Consider the following 20,289-nt stretch of genomic DNA (forward strand, 5'->3'; position numbering starts at 1 on the left):
AATCCCCAAATTGTAAATTTACCTCCCTCTCCAAAGCAACATTGTTTTGCCAAGTTACTCCTTTTATTGCTTCGCTCTCCTTAATGACTCAGGCCCACCATAAATATATATAATATATGTGATACTTTTACCCTCTATCTCCATCTTCCTTCTACCCTGCACCATTATACCCTGTTCACAACCTAAAGGGATTCTCATCTGTTCTCTTGCCCCTGCTACCAATTCCACGTCCCTTCTTCTTATACACTTATACAGCTATATATAATGTCTGCCAGCTGCTGACTCTCTTGTGCTCGCCCCCCATTAGTCCCCATAAACACAACCGCAGCCCCCACACCGTTTTATCCCTACTTTGTCCCACTTACCTCACATATTGTTCTATGTATCTCTCCTACAACACTGTCAACTACCACTCTCACCCCACATTCTCCCCTGAAAACACTCATCCAACAAAACAAAAATCAGATCTGCCTACTTACGTCACACTGTCAACCCCTATGTCCTACATTACCCACCCCTACACTTCTCCTCCTCCTACATCACCCCATCACCTTCCCTCACCCCAAACATCCTTCTCCTTACTAACCTTTTTTTTACTCATTCTACCTCTAGCTCGACACCTAAGTACTATCCGGTTCCATGAACTTCAACCACATCACAATGACCACATCACATGGACAAAAGTCGTAAAACCATACCACGGCAATTGATTACAGCCCGTGCTCCACGGGTACGGAAAGAGAAGTATTACCTATTTCTAGTCCTACTAGGTGGAGGAACCCATTTTAGTAGCGCATACAAACTAACACCCAAACAAGCCTAGTGCAAAAGTATACTGAAAATTGCAAAGGCAAGTGGCCAAAACCAGTAATAATACTCAGGACAAGCCAGAGGTCAGGACTAGAATACCAATAAGGACACAGATACAAGGGTTAAGAAAGAGAGGAAGGAGCAACACACGAAAGGGAGAGCAAGAATGCCCTTCTACAAACACCTCCAGAATAGAACATTTTCTGGTTTCAGCATGGGCCTACAAAAGTCATCTTTCTTATCAACACAAGCCTTTGGGTATAAGGTGGCGAGTCCGACCATTGGCGCCTTAAAACCAGCAATCTCACTTTGATCATTAGAAGTGATGTAATTGTGACTGGAGAAATTTTACATGTTGTACCCATAAAGCGTGCGGAGAATGTGTCATGTCTATTACATAATGAGTCTCTATTTCCTCCTTGTCGCTTTGAACAGTTTGGATTTGGTGAAATCCGGCAAGATCCAACTTTGGGGATCCGAGATTTACAGAGTCATGACTCGGTTTCACAAGCCGATTTTGGAACTGAAAACGAGACAAAACGTAATTTCCAGGAAAATTTTAATGCAAAACTTGCGATCTGGGCATTGTCGACATTCAGTGACAGCATGTAGAACATTGCAGCGGCTGCAAAGAAATCTAATTTGCCATGCCACCAAATGAAGCAAGCCCATAAGATAAATTAAACAAAAAAAAATTAGTGTAAGGTGCAAGAGAAAAATAAAAATGTTGTAGCGCTACGCACACACTAAATTTGGAATGTTTCACAGCATGCATCATGGAAAGTGAAGAGGCAGTAACAGTAAAAGATGTCATTAGATGAACAGAAACGTCAGTAGATATTTAGACAAGTAGATGCCCAATTGTAAACAGCTGTGTAATTTGCTGTCGCTATATAAATATATGTTGATGATGAGAGACGAAGGTGGCCTGCACCCGTGCAAAAAAATTAAAAGACTACACACAATACACATCTCAATGAGCAGAACATGGCACCCATACTAAAAAACTTCAAAGACTACGCACACAATACATTTTGAATGTTACAGGGCATAAATTATAGACAATGAAGCTAATGTTAAAGGCAAAGATCATTGAATGGACAGTGGTATGAATGAATAGCATTAAACATTTATAAAAATAATTAGATGAAGGTGGACTGCACCCATTCTTAAAAACTTTCAAAGACTACACACACAATGCATATCTTGATGGACAAAGTATTGATCAATAGCTAATAGCAGAACTTTCCTAAACTTGCCACTTGTCACTCACCGGACTGTGAGTGCCTCTTCTCCCGTTGTTAGGAACCGTGGCCGCCCGCCATCCTGACGGTCTGCGCATGCGCAGCCTCTATGAATTCTTCAGACCTGTTGCTTTTAGTTAATTGGCTGATCAGGCAACACTCCCTATTTAAAGCACCTGTGGTCAATACCTCGTTGCCTGATCTTGGAGTCTCATTCCCTGTGAGTCTCTGAAGGTGTTCCTGTGTTTCCTCGTGTCTTCAGTTTCAGCTGATTCCTCGCTACTGCATTACCGGTTTCCAGACCGCTTCAACTCTCCTGTGTTTCATCGTGTCTTCAGTTCCAGCTGATTCCTCGCTACTGCATTAACGGTTTCCAGACCGCTTCAACTCTCCTGTGTTTCATCGTGTCTTCAGTTCCAGCTGATTCCTCGCTACGGCATTACTGGTTTCCAGACCGCTTCAACTCTCCCGTGTTTCATCGTGTCTTCAGTCCCAGCTGATTCTTTGCTACGGCATTACTGGTTTCCAGACCGCTTCAACTCTCCTGTGTTTCATCGTGTCTTCAGTCCCAGCTGATTCTTTGCTACTGCATTACCGGTTCCCAGACCGCTTCAACTCTCCTGTGTGTCATCGTGTCTTCAGTCCCAGCTGATTCCTCGCTACTAAACTACCGGCTTCCAGACCGCTTAAACTCTCCTGTGTTCATCATGTCTTCAGTCCTAGCTGATTCCTGACTACTGCATTGCCGGTTGCCTAACCGCTTCAACTCTCCTGTGTTTCATCGTGTCTACTATTCCTGCTGACCTCCGCAAGAATCATCATTGCTCCTCTCGTGTGATGTTCTCTGTCTGTGTGCTTCACAGACACGGATTACCGCTACCACTCTCCTGTGGTCTCTACTCGTGTCGGCGTTCAGCCGCTCAGCTATCCCTGTGTTTCTCTCGTGACAGCCTGCTCAACTGAACCGCGGTATGCTTATCTTTTATTGACTTTACCAGCTTATTGCATATCCGCTTGGACTGTGTTCTGCTCATCTACGGAGTCCTCTATCTCACGAAGTTATAGATGCTATTGACTTTGTCTCATATGTCCTGGATCTCAGTAGTGACTTTGTATCTCCAAGCAGCGCTAGTCATTTGCTATTGTATTATATATACCATTGGAATCAAGTTCCTTGTGCTCTCCGTGTTACCTTTGATGATCCATTCATCTACCCTAGTGCCTATCCTCACCTATATATGCAGTGGTACAACTTGCTGAACGCAGACCACTGACTCCCTGTTTCCTACTGGCACCAGTTACAAGTTTCCTCACTATAAGCAGTGGTACAACTTGCTATACGCAGACCACTGACTTCCCCGTTACCTACTTGCACCTGGAACCTGTCCCATCACTACAAGCAGTGGTACAACTTGCTGTACGCAGACCACTGACTTCACTACCTCCTATCTATCCCTGAACATTACTCTCACTATAGCAGTGGTACAACTTGCTGTACGCAGACCACTGACTTTCCTCACGTCTTCACGTCCATCAAGATCCTTGTGTTCATATTGTTTAACTCATAACCTGTTACTGCTAGTCATAGACTTTCCTCGAGCATCCTCTCACCATCTGCTGATTCTCCTGTTCCGCTAGTCACCCTGCTACCAGAAGACCACTGTGTGCATACACTACTCTGGTAAGACTACATCTGGTGATATCCTGGGCAAAGACTCCTAGTGCCCGTGACACCACTATATAAATAAATGATGATGCTGATAGACGAAGGTAGCCTGCACCCATACTAAAAAAAATTAAAGACTACGCACACAATAGACATCACTAAAGGCAGAGCTTTCCTAACCTTGCCATATATAAATAAATGATGATGCTGATGGACAAAGGTGGCCTGCACCCATACTAAAAACATTCAAAGACTATGCATACAATACACATCTCGATGGGCAGTGCAATGCTGCCCTTTTGAATCAAACCAGTGGTGGGGCGAGGAGGGCTGAAATAATCATTCCCCCAGGGGAAGCTTTACCCTGGGTTAAAGGGGAATGCTCGAGACTTGCAGCAGAGGTGTTTCCCAATCCCAATGTATCTAAATATGGAATGTATATAAATAATATTTATATGCTCTATTAGTGACATTTAAGAAATATGTAAAACAGACCATTCAGATAGGCCAATAGTTGACCTTCCTACACAATGTGTATAACTGACATTGACAGATTTGGTTGCCAAAAACATCTGCCTTGACAAGATAATGCAATTAAAAGTCCACATTCTGAGAAACTAAGAGGACAGAATTTAGCACTGGCAAAGAATACATGTGTAAATGGAGATATGATAGCTGATTATTTACGCTATGTGATGGAGTTAGAGAACTGTATAGACTGGTTAATTACTTTTGGAATTGAATGGGAGAAAGCAAATGCACCGATGGCAGATTTACAAAATCCTTCATTAAGCCGACAGTGAGTACAATACCTCAACTAGTAGACATCACTAGTAGACCTTTAATAGATAATGAAAGGGCACAATGTTAAATTGTTAAATGGTGCAAGTCAAGATAGCATTGTCCTTGGAGTGAGTTAGATATGTGCCGTAATGCTGCTCTTTTGAATCAAACAAGGGCACTTGTATATATTTATGGGGAGGGAGGGCTAAAGATCATTAACCCGGGGGGAAGATATTGGCATTCTGCGATGGATGATAACATAGGTGTGCAGCAGGAGGTCTCATAGATAAAGAATCACCTCAGGAGTTACCTTATATTCAGACAGACCGAGTCTTGAGATGTATATCTTCTTTATATAGTACTAAGTACCAGGATCAGTATAACAACAGCTTTCAGTAACAGCTTCTTAACATAACATATCAGTAACATGAGCTGCTCAGCTCACCTCCTTTCTCAGAGAGTCTCTTATAGAACACACAGAGTTGAGACAGGAAATATACAAACAAGTACATGCATATACAGCAGACAAACAATACACCTCTATATGAATACAGCGCCATCTGCTGACCCTCCATGGTAACTACATGCATATAAACAAACCCATAGTCTGTTGTACATATTTCAACACCCCTTCTCAACAGACTGGGTTTCTTCAGTTAGACCCATCTTTTACGTAAGTCTCCAATGTCTCTCTCTGACAAGAGGCTTAGTCAGGATATCAGCTGTTATATCTTCTGTTGGGCAATAGTTCAACTCTATAAGACCTTGTTCCTGTAGATCCCTCAGGAAGTGATGCTTGACATCAATATGCTTGGTTCTTGGGTTCACTTTTTCTGTTTGCGCTAATGCAAGGCATCCTTGATTATCCTCATATATCTTGATAGGTTCTTCTTGAGGCATTCCTAGGTCTGATAGTAGTTGCATTAACCATACCACTTCTTGACTGGCGTGAGCTGCCGCGATATATTCAGCCTCTGTAGAAGATAGTGCCACGGAAGACTGCTTCTTGCTTGTCCAGCTGATTAATCCTTCTCCAATAGAGAATAGATATCCACTTGTGGATTTTCTGTCACTTGTGTCTCCAGCCCAATCTGCGTCAACATATCCTGTTAACTTGTGACTTGTGCTTGCTGAGAGCTTAAGCTTCTTGTTAATCGTTCCCTTTAAGTAACGAATTACCCTCTTAACTGCATTCCAATCCATCTTGGTTGGTTTAGAAACTTTTCTGCTTAAAATCCCGACTGCTGTGGAGATATCTGGTCTAGTGACGGTTGCAATATATAGCAATTTTCCTATGGCCTTTCTGTATAGATGGTTATCCTGTAACAGGTTGCTCTGATCATTTGGTTCCTTTACATAACTTGTCTCCATAGGAGTGCTTGCTGTCTTTGCTTCCTGTATACCAAATTCCTCAATGGTTTCCTGAATCTTGCATTTCTGACTTAGTGTGAATGTTCCATCATCTTCTCTTGAGATTTGCATTCCCAAGTAATGTGTTATGTGGCCGAGGTCTTTTGTTTCAAAATGACGGTTTAGTTCTTGTAGCAATTCAATTTAGTCCCCTTCTTGTTCGAAACAAACTAGCAAATCGTCCACATAGATCAATACATAGAACCATCTTTCCTCTGCCAACTTTGTATAGAGACATGGGTCTGCTTTACTTCTGACGAATCCCTTCTCTGTCAGAACTCCATTTATCTTTGTATTCCATGCTCTTGCTGCTTGTTTAAGACCATATATACTCTTGTTAAGCTTACATACATGATCTGGGTTTTGAGAATTCACAAAGCCTAGTGGTTGTTCCATGTATATATCTTCCTTTAGTTCACCATGTAGGAAAGCCGTCTTTACATCAAAATGTTTCACTTGCAAACCTTTTATGGCTGCTGTTAGGAGTAAGGTTCTAATGGTAGTGTGCTTCACAACTGGAGCAAACGTTTCATCATAATCTTCTCCAAATTTCTGTGAATATCCTTTAGCGACCAGTCTTGCCTTGTATCTTTCTATTTTTCCTTCAGAATCATACTTGACCTTAAAAGTCCATTTACATCCTATGGCCTTTTTGTCTACTGGTAGTCTGGTCAATGTCCATGTCTGGTTGTCTTCCATTGATTCCATTTCTTCCTTTGCGGCTCTTAACCATTTCTGTGCTTCTCTTTCTGAAAAATTGGCAATTTCTTCCCATGATGTAGGTTCTTGTATGTTAATAGCTTTTGCTTTGTAAGATAAACGTGCAGGTGGTTTTCCCTTATTTTCTCTTGAAGAGCGTCTCACCCCCTCGGATGTATTCTCCCGAGTGTCGCTAGTATCTGTCTTGTGTTGTACTTCAACTTCTTGAGTGATCTCTACTTCATCTGTTTCTTTGGATTCTGTACTTTCTTCTTCAGTAGAGTCTACTGGAATTATGACATAATTTCGTGTTTCTTCTATGAATGTCACACTGTTGCTTATAATTACTTTTCCAGTTTTTGGATTTAAGATTATGTAGCCTTTTGAATGTTCACTGTAGCCAACTAGAACGCCCTCTACTGCTCGGTTCTGCAACTTGCTTCGTTTTTCAGCGGGAATGTAGGCGATGGCTCTGCATCCAAAAACTCTAATGTGCTTTAAACTGGGTTTCTTACCACTCCACAGCTCGTATGGTGTCTTCCTTAGTGCCTTGGAAAGTAGTCTATTTTCAAGATAGGTGGCTGTCGCTGCTGCTTCACCCCAATATTTGTCAGGTAGTCCTGAATCTGTAAGCATGCACCTTATCATTTCTGTTAGTGATCTGTTTTTCCTCTCAGATACACCATTTTGCTCTGGTGTATATGGTACTGTCTTCTGATGCTCAATACCGAGTCCTCTTAAGTACTGTTCTATTTTCTGGCCTGTGAACTTGCCTCCATTGTCACTGCGAAGGGTTAGCATATTCCTCTTGAACCTGTTTCCGGTCATGGTCACATAGTCTTGCAGCTTTTCTAAGACTTCATCTTTACTTTTTATTAGATAAGTGACTGTGAATCTGGAATAGTCGTCAATGAATGTCAGCATATACCTTTTGTCTCCTACGGTTCGTGTTTTCATAGGTCCACATACATCACTATGTACCAGGTCTAGTGGTCTGGAAGCTCTGTTTTCACTTTTCTTAGGAATTGTCATCCTGGTTGCTTTTGCTTTTATGCAGCATTGGCATTTCATCATTTCCGAACAGTCTGACACTGTGAGATCCCTGGCTAGGTCTCTCCTCTGCATTTCCTTTATGCAATCTGGGTGTCTATGTCCTAATCTTCTATGCCACTTGTGAATACAGTCAGCGTGTTTCTGTGCGCTCAGCTTTGCCTGCTGTTCTGCGATATCCAGACAGTATAAATGTTCTCTTATTCTGGCTGTAGCTAGCGTTTCTCTTCCATTTTGGATAAAACACTTATTATTCTGAAACTTTACAGTAAGTCCTTTTTCTACTAGATTCTTTACTGACAGCAGTGCTCCTTCAAGCTTGGGAACATATAGCACATCTGTTACAGGTATCTCTGCATAGCTGCCATTACCCTTGGAGCATAGGAATTGACCACTCCCTTTCCCTTCTGCAATGATATTTGTTCCATCTGCCAGGTAGATTGTTTCTTTATGGTTCAAATCAAGTTCAGTAAAGAAGTCCTTGTTGTTTGTCATATGACTAGTCGCTCCTGAGTCTACATACCACTTTTCCGACAATTGGGTTACTGTCGCTTTAAATGTTCCATTCCAATTGTGTGCTCCTGTATCTGTAAGTGTGGCTTTGGCTCTTTGTTTGTGTAATCTTTCTGGTGGTTTGTGCTGCTCTGTCTTCCATATGGTGCAATCTTTTTTTAGGTGACCCACTTTCTTGCATCTGAAACATGCTCTTGTTTCCCTGGTGTGTGGCTTAGTGTCCACCATTTTAAGTGCTTTCTCTATGTCACTCTCAGTATTGCACTCTGCAAGCTCCTTTCTGCGTTGATACTCCTCTATAAGCCTGTTCTTCACAAAGTCTAGTGTGATTTCTGCTTCAGGTCTCATTTCTAGTGCATTTATTAGTGCACTGTATGTATCTGGTAAGCTGCACAGGAGGATAGCTACTATGTGGTTGCTTTTGATTTCTTCTCCCATTGACCTGAGCTGTATGGTTATCTCTAGTAGTGCACTGATGTGTTCTTGCATTGTCTTGCCTTTGTTAAATCTCATTTGGTATAGTTTTCTTAATAGGAATAGTTTGCTGTTCAAACTTGATCCTTCATGCACCCTCTGTAATGCAATCCACATGTCTTTAGCTGTACTCTCTTGTCTTATGTGTATAAGCTGATCATCTTCCACCAGTAAACTTATGGTGGCTCTTGCCTGTTTGTCCTTCTTAATCCACTGCTGATCCTCTCCTTTAGGTCTATCTGCACTTATGACTTCCCATAAATCATCTCTGGTTAATAGCATTTCTACTTTAAACTTCCATGTCTGATAGTTCTCATTAGAAAGCTTGCTAGCAGCTAGTCTGATATCTGTGTAATTGGCCATAACCCTTCCTTGTATGAATCTCTCTATTCTTCTGTGGTATTAAACTTGTTTTAATCACAGTTTTCTCTCCAAGGTTCTCCTGGGTGTTTCTTGTGTACGTTACACAGTCTGCTGTCTGTGCCTGCTGGGACTTGCAGTGCAGCTCGTGATCTGGATGCTGCTTAGGATGCACTCCTGATAACTTTATCTTGTATAGACTCCAGTCTGGGCCCATAACCTATTGGCATTCTGCGATGGATGATACCATAGGTGTGCAGCAGGAGGTCTCATAGATAAAGAATCACCTCAGGAGTTACCTTATATTCAGACAGAACGAGTCTTGAGATGTATATCTTCTTTATATAGTACTAAGTACCAGGATCAATATAACAACAGCTTTCAGTAACAGCTTCTTAACATAACATATCAGTAACATGAGCTGCTCAGCTCACCTCCTTTCTCAGAGAGTCTCTTATAGAACACAGAGAGTTGAGACAGGAAATATACAAACAAGTACATGCATATACAGCAGACAAACAATACACCTCTGTATTAATACAGCGCCATCTGCTGACCCTCCATGGTAACTACATGCATATAAACAAACCCATAGTCTGTTGTACATATTTCAACAGAAGATTCGTCCAAATTTGGGGAAAAGGGGACTGCCGGAGACTTGCAGCAGAGATGATCCCCAAGAAGGGGTGTACTCACTCTGATGCCAGATTTTGCACTGGCTAGTTGTATGTCATGAGCCGCCAAGCTAGCTGTGACGAATTGGTGTGTCCAGATTGTAGCCACATCCCAGCTGTTGTCCTGGCAGGCGGGACGTAACTTCCGGTCCTTCATGTCCTGGCCATTGCATCTCACACTGCGCTACGTTGCGGTTCATCATTATCATCATCAGCTGGGGCACGTGGCTGTAATTAAAATTATTGCTGCCTACTGAGTGGACATGGGGGCGTGCTCTTGGCCCCATTTCTGATTGGTCTCTATCAGTTTAAAAGGCAGGGAAGGCTTAGTCTCCTTGCTGGTTATAATGCTTTTGCCCTTCAATAGCTAACCTGCTCACTGTGCTGTGAAACCTCTGAATATCTCTGATTGATTCCTGTTGTGACCCCTGGCTTGTTTTCTGGATCCTGCTTGATTGCTGATTGCCACTAACCTTTTGGCTCATTCTTCTGGACTATCCTTGCTTCCAGCCGTGACCTATTGGCCTGTTTGTGATGCTCCCTGCTCACTGTTGACCCACGACCTCTTACCTGACCCTGGTTATCTGTACTAAGTTGCCTGACTCCTTGCCTCCTATCTCCGTGCTATCAGTTCCTGCTCATAAGCTTTTACTACATTGAGTTAAGTCCTGGGGGCATCCGAGTCCCTTAGAGTGCGTCTAACTCTATGGGAAAGACAGTTGCTATAGGTGAAGACCGCTCAGCTAGTTCTAAAAGCTTATGACAGTGACTAGGGTCGTAACATCCTTACGGATTATATCCTGGGACCAGTGGTGTAAAGGCAATTTTACCTTCCACTGTTTGGCTTTGCTACTAGTTGTTAGCTGACTGGCATTGCTCTCTCCACCATAATTTTTGTTTAAATAAAAACTGTCACCTTTTACCAAATATACATTGGTGTCCGTGTGGTTATTTATTTATACAATTACAGTAATAGTAAGTCTGCACATGCAAAGGAGGTTTGGATGCAATAAAAGGGAGATATCAACACTATGCAGTTTAATTATTTTTTTAATTGAATCAGAGAAAGCAAATGCAACAATGGCATTTTAGTTACAAAATCTTTCATTAAGACAACTCACTGCAGACTTTGGTCAAAATTGGTGACAATTTGGACAGTTGAGAAGGGATCATTAGAAAATAGACTGGAATACTGGGAAAGAATGTGAATGCTATAAATAGTAATATAACATCTCAAAATGACATTATTTTACCTATTTATCACAATTTTTAATTAAATCCAATACAAAACCAAAACCTTTCGCAATTTTTTGGCAAAAAATGTCACAAAACCAAACACAAACACGTTTTAGAACCAAAATCACATCCAAAACCAAGACCCGGGGGTCAGTGCACATCTCTAGTATATATCAATGCTTTTTATATATTTGAGTTAAAACAACATAACACACACATTAGCACATACTATTCAATGCATTCACTCACACACGACACATGGCAATGATAAAAAGTTTAAACTAGAAGTCAAAGGTAGTGTCTGAAGTTATATTAAATAACAGATTTTTATGTCTTTGATGAAAGGCCCACTTTAATCATTTCATTTACTTTAATATAGGCTAAGTACTGCATTGAAATCCAGTCAGCTAATGAATGCAATATGCTTTTTAGAACATCTAACATTACCAGTTACATGGATTTGAAAAGATGATCTTTTCATCTTTTCAGGAAAAACCTTAAAAAACTAAAATATATTTGAATTTGGATTAAAAAAAATAAATAAAAATAAACCCCTCTGTAAAAATATGATGATAGTACTTGGGGGTACTATGGGTTCCATTCTCCATACAGATTTTTAAAATTGTATTTATCAGGTTTTCACCCAATTGGGAGCCTGCTCTGCCTGGCCAATAAGAGATCAGTGATGTTACAAGTCTCCAAATTAGTCAAGCAATTGTCAAGTACTTGGAGGCTAGTTCTGCAACGATTTTTTTTAGATACATGACGCATTCTGATGTGAGCACATACGTGTAAGGAGAAGCTGCTGTAATGTCAGATTCAGGCAGGGCCTAGAGCAACACGGACACATTGTTCAAAGAGCATAGGCAAACCGAGGTTTTTTTTTTCTAGTGCCTGGAAACCCCTCTCCAAGCCTGGGGTACTGTATAATTGAGGTGGCCGGACACTGCCCCCGCTTCACATGGTTCTGCTCGAAAAGAGAGAGCTGCATTCACCTAACAGTAATGCATGCAGCATTGCCCATGTATATTATGGGGATAGGGAGAGTTGGAGCAATCTCTAAAATTATAGCTACACCCCCATGCATGCTGGTCACGCCCACTGGCGGCGTGGTGTGGAAACCCCCCTCTGCAAATCCTGCGTTTGCCCCTGAAGAGGTTCACAGGTGATGGACAGCTGTGAGGACAGGATGATCAAAACTAATTGAGAGACCCCATTGGGTCTTAAAGTCTGCAAAACTTAGCATTTAAGCTGTGGCTCTGATTTTCAGGACATGAGTAGGGGAGAGAGCACTGGAGAGGGTGGCAGAAGAGTGATGCCAGAGAATAAGGGAAGAAAACATTAATCTACAATGGGTATAAGAGATGGGGGGGTGGCAGTACCAATTATCACATCCCCTTTAGTGGCATAAGGGAGTTGTCACAATTGGTATCAAACAGGGCCCCACATTTTGCACAGGCTGGCCCTGGTTAGGGTATGGGGTGAGTTCACATTGAAGTGACATGGTATAGATGTATAGAAATATTTTCAGAAAAATACAGTTCCAATTTCCTTTGCTGAGTCATCCTTAGTATTGGTAATCACAAAAGTTACATTTTGGACATACGTTTGTTATGTAAAGAATTGCATAAAAAAGACAGATACTGTTTAGTGCTGATAATGGGTGCATGCATGCAATGGATTATGGAAAGTATTGTCACAGTCTTCTGTCATCGCTGGAGGCTGGTAACATCCTGAGTGATAAATGTAATTATTCTGGCAATGTTTCAAGGGATGAGGTGGCCAGACTTTGCAAGGGACTATGTGTGTGTGGAATAAAGCTGAGGACAGAGTTGAGGATGAGACAAGGCAACGGGCATAAGACACTAGTGAGAGTGTGATGAGTAGATGGGGGTAGTGACACTGGAAGGAGGAAAGATGATGAGCTCAGTTTTGGACATGTTGAGCTTTAAGTAGCATTGGGACAGCTAATTGGAGATGGCAGAGATGCATTTGGACACATTGATTTAAAAAGAAGTAGAGAGGTCAGGATAGGGGAGGTATATTTGGGTGTCGTCTGCTTAGAGAAGGTAATGGAGAATAACGTAGCATATTTATGGAACAAGGTATATAATGAGAAAAGCACAGTGCCAAGAACAGAGCCTTGCGGGCCCCCAACAGATAGTGGAAGTAGAGGGGAAGATACACACAGGGACTGCTCAGAAAGGTAGAGAGTGAACCAGACAAGCACAATACCACAAAGGGCAAGGGAGAGAAGTGTGTGCAGGAAGAGGGTGGTTGATTGTATCGAAAGCAGCATAGAGGTCAAAGAGGATGAGTAGGCTCCCTTGTTACATAATGCTAGGACAGGGTAATAACAGGAGTGATACAAGTGAGGCTGGGAAAAAAATCGGGAGGAGGAAAGTTACTCACAAAGTTCTGCTCATACATATATAAATCATACTTGCCAACTTTTTTCAGATGGCTTCCGGGAGCTGCGGGAGGGAGGTGGGCGTGTAGGGGGCGGGGCTCCGCCAATCGCGTCATTTTAGCCCCGCCCCCGTGACGTAATGACGCAAATCGCGTCATTTTACAGCAGGGGGCGGGGCCAAATGCCGCGATTCCCGGTGAATTAGGAAGTGGGCAGATCAGGGAGATTGCCACACTCTCCCGGGAGTCCGGGAGACTCTCGCGAAATCTAAAGTCTACTAATTTCACACAACTGTTTTTTTATTGGGATGTGGTGTTAATAAAAGACTTATTAATGTGTATTTCACACTCAAGGTAATAAAGTAAGGTTCATAACGGAGCAGTGTCGCGGTTAGACAAATCCATTTTTGTCTTTTTATCAGTTTTCTTTATTTAGGGTGGTATCTATATTCAACTTTCAACTTTTATATTTCGCTAATGGAATGTTTTAATTTTAATCAATAAAGACGTATTTAACAGATATTTAAAACCATAAATAAATATTAAAATATATTCTTGCACAATAGAGTGCCCCATTAGATCATTTCTTTTTTCCTTCACCAAATATGTTCTGAGGAGGTGAATTGTGAAGCAAATTAAAGTGGATACACTGGATTAATAGACAATGGATGGAAGGTAATTTGTTTTTCTGACCAACCATGTCATTATCAGCATATCAGCATCCTTCTTCCATCCTAGTCCCTCTGTGTGTGATATATTATATATATCAGTTTCTGTGTAAAGGAGAGTCTTAGGAGTATATTTACTAAACTGCGGGTTTGAAAAAGTGGTGATGTTGCCTATAGCAACCAATCAGATTCTAGGGGGTAAATGTATCAATGACCGGATTCTTCAACTCCGGCGAGATCGGTGTCTTCAGCGCTTAAATTTAAAGCGGCGCTGCCTTGTAAAGGGAAACTTCTCTTTACAAGACAGCGCCGCTTTAAATTTAAGCGCTGAAGACGCCAATCTCGCCGGAGTTGAAGAATCCGGTCATTGATACATTTACCCCTAGATGTCATTTTGTAGAATGTACAAAATAAATGACAGCTAGAATCTGATTGGTTGCTATAGGCAACATCTACACTTTTTCAAACCTGCAGTTTAGTAAATATACCCCGTAGTATTTGACATTTCAACAAAGAATATTGGGATTTATCAGAATAAATTTCCACATTTTTTGACAGTGACTCAGTCTCACTAAGGACTGCCGTAACTCATATAAAACGGTCCTTCAGGATGTTCGTAAAAGATTATGCAGAGGTTTGCTGAGTGCTGATTTTTCTGCCAACAGTGTGGAACTGCTCTTCCATCACTGGACACATTTGTCCAAGTCCATTATCCAGTAGACAGACACCTTTCACCCTGAGGCACAGACAGGGGCAGACCCAGACATTTGCCCTACCCGGGGCCATTTTAGATTTTAGGGGTGGGGGGACGATTTAGGCCCCGCCCTCTTTCTGTGTTCTAAGGCTGCCGGGGGCTGCACAGTATGTGCAGGTCCTTTCAGCAGTGAAAGTGTGCTGTCCCGCTGCTCTGATTGTGTTTAAAACACAATCAGAGCAGCCGGGCAGCATACTGTCACTGCTGAACGGACCTGCACAGTGTGCAGCTGTCGGCAGCAAGCCCCTGCTAGGGGGGGGGCGATCACCCCTGGATCCGCCACTGGGCACAGAGGTCTGGAGAGTTAGCTTCAGTTGTGTATGATCTAAAATGCTTAAGGCCAAATGCTGAATTGTCGAAACTGGACATAGCTGAGTGACAAGTGAACATCCTATCATCCAGATTCTTTCATCTCCACAGACCTTGCAGGTCATAAGCAGAGGCCCAACCTACTGTACTTATTGTCCCTGTGGGGTGGATAGTTCTGTTGACATTAGAGAATGGTACCATATTGAAGTTTCTAGTACAGCACCATATATTTAAGGAGACAGATATAGTCCCAACATGATATACTCAACAGGCTAAATTTGTGCAGGAATTATCTTGTACTGTATCTGCATTGCTCGATCCAGCCTTAAATCTTGACTTTCTAGTTTAAACACTGCATGTTCCATGAGAGACACCTAGTTATCAACATTATAACGTATATAGAACTAAAATTTCTATATAGATTTGCCTAAATGTAAGCTGCAGATGACTATAAGTTGGACCAAAGGCAGGTGTTATAGCCCAAAATACTAGAACTCTTTATGTTAAAATATTTAGCATCTTGTATATTCAGATATATACACATTCACCAAACAATTATAGTTATCTGGCATCCATATTTGTTGGTAATGGGGTTGTTAGGTTAGCAGCAGAAATTACGAGGTGTGTGACTTAAAAGGACAGTCTTTATTTTATAACATAATTGATCAGCAACAAACAGTATATGCAGAGTATCAGATGCAGGATATCAGATGCAGACTATCAGGTTCAGAATCATATGAAGATTTATCAGGTTCAGAATCATATGCCAATAGCTCTGCTATCAACAGGCAGAAATGCAGGATACAGAAAGACCCAATATCAAAGCAGGAGATTAATCCAAATCAGCAGATGTGGTACAGTGGAATGTCACAGTGTACTGATCAGCAGTATATAACCAGAGAATCCAAAATATACTGAGACAGACCCAGAGTCCCTCAGAACATCCAGCCACAATAGCACTAGAAGCAGCACAAATGTCAATGCAAATTCTTATAGCTCTAATTGGATGGAGTGGAGCTGTGCAACTGATGATCAGGATGCAGGCCTAAATGGATGTGGAGAAGATGAACACCGCCGGATGTCCACCGGATGTACCACCGGATGTCAGGAAACAGAACGGGTTACATTAAAGGTACAGCTTTCTTGGGATACTACCATCCCAGCCAGGAAAGGAGCACTGAGTGCTTGGCAGCCACGTAGGTAACAGGAACACAAATGGTCAGAAAGAGCTAGAAATCAGAACCAGAATCATAGCATGGTGGCTCAGTGGTTAGCACTTCTGCCATACAGCACTGTGGTCATGAGTTAATTTCCCGACCATAGCCTTATCTGTGAGGAGTTTGTATGTTCTCCCCGTGTTTGCGTGGGTTTTCTCCTGGTGCTCCGGTTTCCTCCCACACTATAAAAACATACTGGTATGTTAATTGGCTAATAAAAAATTGACCCTAGTCTGTCTGTCTTTGTGTATGTGTGTTAGGGAATTTAGACTGCAAGCCCCAATGAGACAGGGACTGATGTGAGTGAGTACAGCGGTAGAAATAAATAAATGGTGATGATGATGATAGTCAGACTTAGGGGTATATTTATTAAACTGTGGGTTTTGAAAAAGTGGAAATGTTGCTTACAGCAACCAATAAGATTCCAGCTGTCATTTTGTAGAATGTACTAAATAAATGATAACTAGAATTTGATTGGTTGCTAGGCAACATCTCCACTTTTTCAAACCCGCAGTTTAGTAATTATACCCCTTAGATAGGAATCAGAACCAGAATCATAGTCAGAGTTAGACAGGGATCAGAACCATAATAATAGTCAGATGTAGCCAGAGATCAGAACCAGAATTAAAAGCAGAGAGCTCTCATACACAGGAAAATACAGCAGAACCTGACATCTGACACATGTAGGTAGCACAACTGCATTGCAGCTCAAACTATTTGGAAGCACGCATCTCTCATACATAGGGAAAGAGCATTAGAAATAGACGACAGAAGCAGAATCCTAAGAAGGGTTCAGGAAAATGAAATACAACATTGTTAAACCAGTAAAACATGTTTTTTTATTGCACTATTATTATATAAATTAAGCACTTTATCTCAGTCTAGGGCAGATTCCAAAAATAAGAAAAACAAACCAGCTTTAGCCTCCTGGTTGTGGGCAATCAGTAAAACCACCGCATTCAGCGCAGTATGGTCATCTGAGAAGACTCCGCCTATAGTCATTCAAATGTTAGTAGGCAAAAGACTGCATTACAGTATATAAGTCATGATAGGCTACGGGAAGCTTCGATGGAGCAGAGCTGATGGCAGCAGAAAGAATAACGGGCAGCAAATCAGGGAGCATATACTTTTGCATACAGAGCAAGGAAATAAAAGTTATTGTTCTAGTTCCTCAATCCACCCATGTCTGGAATTCCACGGTATAGCCCATGACAGGTCTGGAGCCTTGCCATAAACTGAATAAGGTGGCTTCCACTGTAGCACAACAATGATGGTCGTCAAAAGCTGCTGCCAAAGACTGCAGATGTCCTGGGTCCTGATAGTGGGTTGTGGAACGAAAGGCCTCACTCAAAAGTGAGCATAATCCCCATTTTCAGCAGATCTGTGGAGTGAATGTTATAAAAGAAGCTTATATTGGGCTTTGAATCGGTGATATTGTCCATGCTCACTGCTAGATGTGTAGGGCATAGTCAACTGATGATTAGGCTCCAATGACAAATGAACAGAGAATGCCAATGAGGGAATCGGAGATGCAGTCGGGGCTGGGTCAGTACTGGTAAATTGCAGCTTATCCAACTTTTCCTGGACATCTGTGTTTGTCTCAGCTGGATAACTTGAATCAGAGATGGTTCAGGGATGAGCAATCCATAAGTAGGACCATTTTTTTCTGTAAGGTTCTCAATGTCTTATGATATTTCTGATCCTAACTGGTGATTTCCAATAACAGGAGGGTAAATAACAAATAGCTTCAGTATCTTTTAGTAAGTGAAGGTATTCCAAATGGAGAATTGGAGAATTGAAGCTTCAGCTAATACAATGGTCCAAAGAATAGCCAGGGGTCATTAACTAGAGTGGTACTCGATTAAAGCTAATAGGTTAAGGAGCCAGCGTGGCAATCATCCAAAGCCAGAGGGGTTGTAGATTAGCTGTTATTTTAATAAAGAAGGAATAAAGATTTGTATAGCCTTCTGTAAGTGTGACCTGCAGAACACTGGTCTTCAATATCAGTGGATTCCAAACTTTTTCAGTTCAAGGCACCTCAGAGCCAAAATAATTACCAAGTAGTCCCCCGCCTTGCTTACCACTGGCCTGGCCGAGGCACCCATGTGAGATCTCCAAGGCACCCCAGCGAGCCTAGGCGCACAGTTTGGGAACCATTATTCTACAGTGTCTCAGTGTTTGCTATGACTTGAAGGTAAAGATGTGAAGTAGTTTAGAATATCAGAAGATTAGATGTTTCCTTGACTTATTACCTAATACCTTTTTGTCAGCTCACTTGAGTTCCAACAATGCAGCCCATACTACAGTGAATTATTCAAACGTAATATTTTAATAGTACATGGATTTAATGCTCTTGTATTACATAAAATATGCACATTTTCAGATTACACTTTGCAATCTATGTCTACTGTATATAATTACGATTATTTATTACGACTCTTAGATAATTGCAGTGAGTAAGTGTGGAGGCAGATGTGGGTGCATATTTCAATAATTATTTGAAAAACAGAATTACAGTGTTGAAAAAAAGGGGGGGGGATGTGAACCTTTAAAAGGTTACAGCTCTGCATGTTCTTATTAGCAGCATTATACATTCATGGCCATAAGTGAAATAGTTAATCCCATACACGTAGTGAAATACAGAGGTTGTAAAAACTCTGTTTAAATTACACTTATATTAGGTAAGATAGGAACCAGTATAGCAAATCAAGGACATCAATTTGCTGCTGCTGTAGCTTTATTTGTTGGCATTCTGCAGTAACATGTCGGTGGGTGTAATTGTCACTTGGATTTAAGCATTAACATAGTTTTATTTGAAAGTTTTTTTAAGGATCCCCTGTATTATGAATTACAGTCTTTGTTTTCCATTCTTTGCAGATTGTGCCTCACTCCAGAATCACCTGTGGGCTAGACTGTGATACCTCCGCTGGTTATAATCAATGTTCACACACCGATGCTCTGTTACTTATTATCATGAGCCCATAAATTTTGTGATAAATCATAACATAAGTAGAGAATATACCATTTTGGGTTATTGCACCTTTATTATTTCTGTGTATCCCGAGTACTGAGGAACCAATACCTCTACTGGAAATTAAACCATGGATTCCTGAAGGCTGCTTCCTCATATTATCACAGTTGTGGATGTTTCTGTGTCTGATGCTTCCGGGATACTCTCTGTAAAGGTGCAGGATGTACCTGCTCTCCTGCTCATGAAAGGTGATCGCACTGTTGTGATTCAATCAATGTGCAACTACTTTATCCTATTGTTCTATTCTACTTAAATTTAGTGCTCGAGAAACTGAACAGTTAGCAATTGCACGTTGAACGCAACTTCAACGCCCAGAGAATTATGGATTAGAAATGTCTATAATAAATGCACTGTTATTACACCCTGACTCTTTGGTGCTAGGTTGATAACACAATGAAAAATAGGATAAGGAGTGATCAAGATGACCCAAACCTTTGGAAAAATGTAACGGTGAACTGCAAGCAGATATATCCTAGGAGCCAGGTATCTCAATCAATGCACGGTACACACAGGTAAATGCCACTGCATAGGTATCCTAATTTTCTAAGGCTCCGATTCTTCTTCTGAAGCAAAAACTGGTACATTCGTCTTCTCTTTTTCGATAAAAATCAACTCATGTTTAAAGTTGTAGTAAAACATTGTGCAATTATAGGATTCTGTTAAAACTACCTTGATTGAAATTAAATTGAAAACAGGGCAGAAATGAACCCTAAAGGGCTGGATTTACTATGAGTGAAGCCCGGTTTGTGCTTTGTTGTCCACCCTTCCCTCTCTCCACTTCCTCTCACAGATTCCACTCCCCTCCTTCCTTTACCAGAGTGAGCTATCTCTTACCTACATTTAATACTTGAACAGGGTGCATCGCTATCAGGGTCAGTGCTAGGTTGTTTGGCGACCACTTGTGTAGCACATACATGCCAGCTTTCAAACACGGAGATCCCGGGGGAGAAGTCATGTGACAGGGGGCAGGAGGGGACGTGGT

General features: G+C 41.5%; 1 long non-coding RNA gene across 1 annotated transcript in view; it reads left to right on the plus strand.

The window, feature by feature from the left end:
* The window catches only part of LOC142143021 (uncharacterized), a 32,431-nt gene extending 12,715 nt beyond the window's left edge, over positions 1–19,716 (plus strand). Inside the window, exon 3 of the long non-coding RNA XR_012689468.1 lies at positions 19,154–19,716. This is a non-coding gene — a long non-coding RNA (uncharacterized LOC142143021). The remainder of the gene's footprint in view (positions 1–19,153) is intronic.
* Positions 19,717–20,289: the final 573 nt, after the last annotated feature.

Source organism: Mixophyes fleayi, chromosome 3 (genome assembly GCF_038048845.1).
Source record: "Mixophyes fleayi isolate aMixFle1 chromosome 3, aMixFle1.hap1, whole genome shotgun sequence".
Taxonomy (NCBI): domain Eukaryota; kingdom Metazoa; phylum Chordata; class Amphibia; order Anura; family Limnodynastidae; genus Mixophyes; species Mixophyes fleayi.